Genomic DNA, 7,181 nt, shown 5'->3' with positions numbered 1-7,181 from the left:
TTAAACCGAGGACGGTAACACTATCGACTTTCCTCAGGTTAACTTGTGAGCCCTCTTGCCATTTTATTTACAACTTTAAAGGGTTTTATCAGCTTGCTTGCTTGCTATTTGTACAATTAGACAAATGAGTCTAACAGTTATATTAAAGCATAATCTGGCAAAAAGAATTAATCTAACTGAAAACTTCAAGGTAAAACCTGCACGGCCAGAGCTAAAAAGAACACAGTGGCAGGATGATGCAGACAGGAGCCGACAGGAAGAAGAGTGGCCAGAACGAGTCCACAGAGGCACCGCTCGAGCCATGAGTGAACACGTGGGGGGTCTGATGCTCGGCACGTTTTAGAAACGTCGCTGCCATCGGAAAGTCGGAGCCTCCGTTTCTGGTCTGTCACTCGGGGTAACAATTGCACCAACTTCACAGCACGATGAATTACATAAATTAACACACAGAGAGTCAGAACCCGTGCACGGTGATCGGTCAGTGAGTTCTCAGCAGCAGCTGCTGTCACCCAGTACACGTGAGCACATTAACGTTCTGAGAACTCCTACCACAAAGAAGTCTGGTGAATGTCGCTTAAACAGAGCTTCCAAAAACGATTCGATTGGGCATGCTTTTTACAAACATAACTTCTCTTAAAACCTCTCACAACCACGGCCTGAGGAGCATGCGTTGGGCAATGCAGTCCTCGTGGGAATAAGAACTTAGGCTCTGACCAGGGTGGTGTTCAGAATCACTGGGGAAAGGAGAGAGTTTTAAACATGATACAGAGAAAACTCATTAACTATTTGGAAAGAAATAAAGTTAGGACCTCATTTTAAACTTTGCATAAAAATAAACTGTACAATACTAAACTAAATAAACTAAAAGAAAAATAAACTAGAAAGACTAAGCTAAAATAAAGAAGATATAATTAAAAATAAACTAAAAGAAACCATATTTTGTTTTTTTAAACGTGTTTTTAACCTTGAGGTAAAGGTTACTTATATAAGCAGAGCAGCAAGAGAAAAAAATCATAAGGGAAAACCTTGGTAGATGTTATTACATGACAGCTTACAATTTCTGCAAATTGAAAGACATCATAAATACAATGAAAAGGAAAACTATCAACATTTTAAAATATGTGCAACTATAACCAATAGGAAAACTATGGCCAAAGTGGCAATTGGCACAAAGAAATACTTTAACAAGAAGAGATATAATATCCAATCTAATATTCTGAGACAGGTTAATTCAAAGAAAAAATTAAGACAACAAGATTGCCTTTTTCCCTATCAAGGTGGCAAAGATTAAAACCCACCTTTGTCAGGTGTTTGGGGAAACACAAAGTGTCACACGCTGTGAGTCTAGGTGTAGCCTTTCTGAAGGTCACTTTGGAAACCGTAGTAAAAGGTTTCAAAATATGAAGCACTTTGATCTCTCAGGTGAGACAGTGTTCTCTACTGGCACCCCGCCCCCAAACCCAGAAAATGAGTCAAAAGATGCTTACAGATGTAATGTCCAATATTAGCAAACAGACGGAGTATCCTACATTATGGAGGCCCACCTGCCCCTCCAACAGTATCCCAGAGGAAGCATTCATTTCTAACAATGCTATTTTATGTCACAGCACAAGCAGTACCTGCTTTCGGCTACACTTCTCACTTTTGATCCAACACTGCCTGTAAGTCTTTCTCATGATTATCTGATGCTTCTACGTGTGACGCTCGGCAGTTTGTCTGAACGGGCAAAATCAGACAGACAAAATCTCACGCTAAACTCTAAACCGTCTGTGAAAGCAGGTACGTTTCTCTCTGGACCGCCCGGCACCTTGACAGGTTCTCAGGGACACCGTGCATCTAAAATAAAAGGGCTGCCTGTACTGCGTGGGTCTAACTCAAGTCTCGCCTGCTGCAAGCTAAGCCCCTGCAAGGACAGTGTTGGTGACAGCTCAGGTGCCGTCCCAGTAGGAATGTAAGATGACAAGAGAGAGCTGAAGTGACACCAAAAACCCAACAGAGAAGCCTAGGATGGCTAGTTTGGCAGCAGCATGGATTCAGAAATGCCTCTAAAATCCAAGAGCAAAATTTGTAAATCAAATCAAAGTGTGTGAACCGAGCCCGAGCGGGAGAGCTAAGTGGGGATGAAATGAAAGAAGGAGGGACATATCGCACTGTGATGCTGAATTCAAAAATGAGAGGCCCTCGCGGAGCCGGCGGAGCCCTTCTCGGCAGAATCGTTTCCTCCCAGTGGAAGCTCCCGTGTGGACTACCCAGTGTTATTTGAAATCGTTTCTGCCTCATGTTACCTTTATTCTGATCTTCTTAAAACCTGCCATTAGGTTGAGTTCAACTCTTACTGCTTTAGTGCAAAGTCGGTGCAAACAGGATTCACACACCTAGAACACATAGTCAGAGGCGACCCCATAGACAGTGATTAGGGGTGAGGGTACCACCGACCCCTCCCCAGGCTTGCTCCAGTCCCTTTCTCCCCGCCAAAACCTTGAAGGGTACACAACACAAACCACACACACACTGCAGATGTGGACTTCTCGTTGTCACGTTTGTGGACGGACACTGATGCCGTGCAGACGCACCTCTAAAGGGAGCTGTTTGCACAAACGCCAGCGGACACCACGTTACTCAGGTGACGTCCAAACAAGGCACCCGACGTCTCCTCCCCTCTCCCGCCTTCGAGTCCTGGTCAGGCCTCAGGCTTTGTGAAGCTTCTGGGTCATGAAGGCAGTCAGGTGCGAGCCTGGGGGATGCACCCTGGTCACCCGGGTACTTCCCATGCCGCCTGCCCCCTGGCACCCTGTCCGTGCATGCCCACGGCACACTGCCCGCCCAGGGGTCAGAGAAACGCATCTCAGACAGTGACAGGAGAAACTCAATAAAGGACATTATTTTGACTTTAGCGGGACCTGTAAGTGGACAAAAACTTAAATAAAGTCGCACGTTTGAAACGTGACGGGGTCTGCCCAGCAGTCAGTCTTCCCAGCTGCGGTCACAGCTCATCAAACTGAAGCAGCTGGCACCCTCAGCATGGGCCTCAGTCAGACCCTGACCTTCGATGGTGTCTGACTTTGGGATCCAAATCTCCCGGGGCTGAAAGGTCCGTTTTCCTAACTCAGCCATTCCGTGTTCCTGGAGCAAAGTCTCAGTGCAAACAGGAAACCCAGACAAACACAGGACAAGAGCCCAGGAGCTTGAAACCAGGCCCTGGCAGCCTCCACCTCACCGGAGACACCAGCACCTTTCAGGTGCCCGTTCCTGAAGGCCCATCTCACCGTCTGTGTTAGCAACGCTTTGATCAGCTCTGCACCTTGTCATTCTCTGTTCGGGGTTCAGCGCACGCAGTTGTATCTTATTCCTTATTCTTCTATTCATTTTGCCCACCCTAGGCAAGTGAGCCCTTCCTTTCATGAGGATATAATGTGATCATTTTCAAAAATGCAATCTTTTTTACTGGAAGCGTCTTGCCTCCAACTGAATCAAAAGATGCCCAGGCCGTGGGCCTTGATTTCTGCCTTGCGCCCCTCATCTCCAACTGCATGCGCGGCACACAGCAGGAGCTCGACGAGGACCCGCTGATTAATGGAACTTGAGCCATGAAAGACAGCCCTCTTTGGGGAGCTCTATCCTTCAAGTGGGCCAATTAGCTTGTCTTCTCCCCATCACCACTGATGGGATATTGTGAATTACTCATGTCTACAATCAGCAGATTCAGGTACTCATCACTGTGAATAGCTTTCCACTATTTCAGGCGACCAAAAATAGCTGTACAGTAAACTCTCATTATGCAGGAGGATGGTAAGATGGGGTATTCTAATTAATTAAACATTCTGGTCAGTAAAAAAAGAACATATATATGCAGAAGACCAGCTTTTACAAAATGAGAATATAATAAGATATACTCGGCACGGAAATTACACCCAACGATGTAACTGCATCATTCGAAAATGATCTAAAAGACTCCTCTTGGGTCTGGCGCGGTGTGTGCGGGGGCAGCAGTCTGGAGAGAAAGGTCTGTGATCTCACAAATTCAGCAAGTTTGAGGGAGAAGCTTACGTCTCTCCTGACCCCCAAAGTAGCCATGAGACACCCGTTTTGGATGTTCTAGTATCAGCATTATTTTCAATAACTGAGACTTTAACTAGCTACGTGAACTTCCTGCCTATTTGAATTCTGGAGAAACGAACATTTAAAGAAGATTATTTCTAGATTTTTAAAATGAATGAGAAGAAAGTTTGAGAGCAGATTTCCTGGGAGTTTGAATGTTATGGGTTTTGCCCAGTCTCGGGATTCTGTCTGTCTTGCGATATTCTCTCTCTAAAAATCCTTCTTTTGGTCATACATGTTACCAGCCATTTCAACAGAGACTGAAGTACATTTCAGTGTATGTATACAGTTTTCACACAACTTTGAGTTTCTTATTCAAAGTTTCTCTAATGAACAAAAGCGAATATAACAGCTGCTGTTTCCAATTTTTCTAGCTTGGGAAATGCAGGTTTCTTGATGCTTATGTGCTCAGATGTATTTGAATAATGAGCATATTTTTAAATGAATAAAATAACATTAAAACATAATGGGACTCAGTGGATCTGTCCTGGTTATACATTAGGCTGACCCAGGAGCCTTAGAAAAGGCCATCCCAAGCCCAGGCCTGAGAGATTTTTTTTCAGTTAAGTAGACTGGGGTGGGGTCCAGGCACCTACACTTTTAAAATTTGGGGAGATTCTAACCAAAGTTAAAACCCAAGACTGTGGAAGAGAGAAAAACCAGGCTTCTTAATTCAATATTTATTAAAATGAGAAATACCTGTCTTATCCAAACCGAAGAGAAAGAAACTCACATTTCTATGTGCAGAGATGCCTACATGCGGCGGAGGACTACTCAGGTAGGTACCCCAGATTACTGAAGGCTTGACCACCGTAAAGTCTGAGTAGTAAATAAACGCTGAGGTGCTTTTATCTTCCCATCTTAACAAGCTTCCCTTAATTCTAAAACCTTCAAGAAAAACGTATCAACAAACTCTTTTCATCTTTCTATTAATTTAGAAGTGGACAAATTCCTCATAAAAAGTACTGAAAGCAGAAATGTCTTGTAATTGGTTCCCGCGTATTTATACTAGGCGCCCAAGTTTGTGGACCAGATAACATCTTGGGTGCATGTCTGGGAGGAGGTGGCACTAAAAGCTTTGTATCACGACATCAAAGCCGTTGAGAGATGAAAGGGCATCTTTCTATTTGCATCATAAACAAATCTTACACCTATGATATTCCAAGAATCTTTCATTTTAACAGGTGGAAAAACAAGGACCAAGGCGCCATGTAAAACACAGAGGCTCGCCTGTGGTCGGTGATTCAGTTTATGGGGCTTTGACAGAAGCCCTGCCACGAAGTGATGCGGCCAGCGAGGGCGTGTCTGGCTCTCTACAGGGTGCGGTGTTTACCAGCCCCACGGTGATGTGATAAACCCATCATATCTGGGCACAGCTGCAAATAAATTTTTAAAGGGACCATTTTTGTTCCAGTGAACACATTTCAAATTTTTTGTCTCCTTTTCTGAAGGGTTGTAACTTAAAAACGGGTGACTTGGTAACGTTTCAACTTGCGTAGTGCAAGTTGAGGATCCGCACTCCTGGGTAAGTGATACCGGATGCCGGAACTTTTTTCCTGCAGGTCCCGGGGATGGGAGGCAGTGGGCCCCCCAGACGCAGGCCAGCAGCTGTTTCCCGCTGGTTGGTGGTGAACGTGGCCTCGGCAAGGAGCCTCAGCGGGGAGCAGTGCGGCTGCATCTGGGCCCAGCACCTGTTTCTCACCCTGGCGAGGAAGGGCACAGCGACAATGGCTTTAATCAGGGTGAGTGATGGACGATTAGGTGTCTTCTAATTGTACCTAGAACCTCTGAAAGAGCCCCACTCATGCTTATTTCATTTCTTAATTACAGAAATGCCTCTCTGAAATGGCTTCGACTTCCAAAAGAAGAATGCCGACATCTTCTGGATATGACGGTCCACTTTCCATTGAGAAGGGTGAGCATTTAAAGCCCTGAGCCTTTTCCAGCAGACGGATGCACGAGCTATTTCACTGAAATGGCCTCTCCATTTCAAACGTCATCGAATACTGCGACAGCGGTTTGCTTCAGAGATCTATTTTGGTTTTTTTTATTTAGTTATTTAGTTATCTTTTAAATTTTATTGACGTATAGTTGATTTACAATGCTGTGCTTAACTCCTGCTGCACCACAAAGTGACTCAGTTATACCTACATATATTCTTTTTCATATCCTTTTCCATATGGTTTATCCCAGGATATTGAATATAGTTCCCTGTGCTGTACAGTGGGACCCCATCGTCTGTCCATCGCATGTATGATAGCTCGCATCTGCTCACCCCAAACTCCCACTCCTTCCCTCCCCACGGCCCCCCTCCTTGGCAACCACAAGTCTGTTCTCTACGTCTGTGAGTCTGTTTCTGTTTCATAGATGTGTTTCGTATCTAAAATGTGACACAGAGATATATTTAGAATACAAGACACCTGGAAATATTTAAATAAATCAGCTGCTTCATGAAAACGAGGAGAGACACACTGCACATCAGCATCATTAAAGACAAATACTGTTCCTTCATTAAACAATGAACAATGTATGAAAGAACTACAAACCCGGCATGGTTTAATGGGCCGCACTTCTGAGAGATCAGCGGGGTCCAGGTTGGGGCAGACCCCTCAGACACACGGAGCTGAGCCACCTCCCTGCGCGGCGCTTCCATCAGCTACTATACCACTGGGCATTTGTTTGTGTGGCATCATGCCAATTGCTGGGGTGCGCCCACTAGACACAGGAAAATACTGCACCCCGAGAAGCCTGCACATCCTGCAGGGAAACGTGGGGCGTGATGAGAACACGCGGGTAAACAAGCACGAACTGAATCCCGAGGAGGCCGACACCGACATCAGGCTCCGGCTGCGCTTCCCTGGGAATCCGCTCATCCCTGTGGGAAGGAGCAGGTGGGGGGAGGCGGGCGCCTGGGCTCCGGCCGGGGAAGGGGTGAGAGGAGGACAGCAGGTTAAAACAGTCCGAGACGTCTCACCTCAGTCTGATCCGTGTTAATTGTCTCTTGGGCGTAAATCTTATTGCCAAGGTGTCTGGGGTTTCTGTGACCTGATGGTGACGCGAATGAAAGGCTGCTGGTCGCTTGG

General features: G+C 45.6%; 1 long non-coding RNA gene across 1 annotated transcript; it reads left to right on the top strand.

Moving 5' to 3' along the window:
- The first annotated feature begins 5,464 nt into the window (after positions 1-5,464).
- On the top strand, positions 5,465-6,573 carry LOC125965463 (uncharacterized). Its single transcript, XR_007479351.1, has 4 exons — positions 5,465-5,511; positions 5,661-5,840; positions 5,929-6,013; positions 6,466-6,573. It is a non-coding gene; the product is annotated as an uncharacterized LOC125965463 (long non-coding RNA).
- The last annotated feature ends 608 nt before the right edge of the window (positions 6,574-7,181 follow it).

The sequence above is a fragment of the Orcinus orca genome, chromosome 9 (genome assembly GCF_937001465.1).
Source record: "Orcinus orca chromosome 9, mOrcOrc1.1, whole genome shotgun sequence".
NCBI classification, from domain to species: Eukaryota; Metazoa; Chordata; class Mammalia; order Artiodactyla; family Delphinidae; genus Orcinus; species Orcinus orca.
Note: the sequence above shows the minus strand (reverse complement) of the source record. Positions and strands in the feature narration are given on the sequence as shown.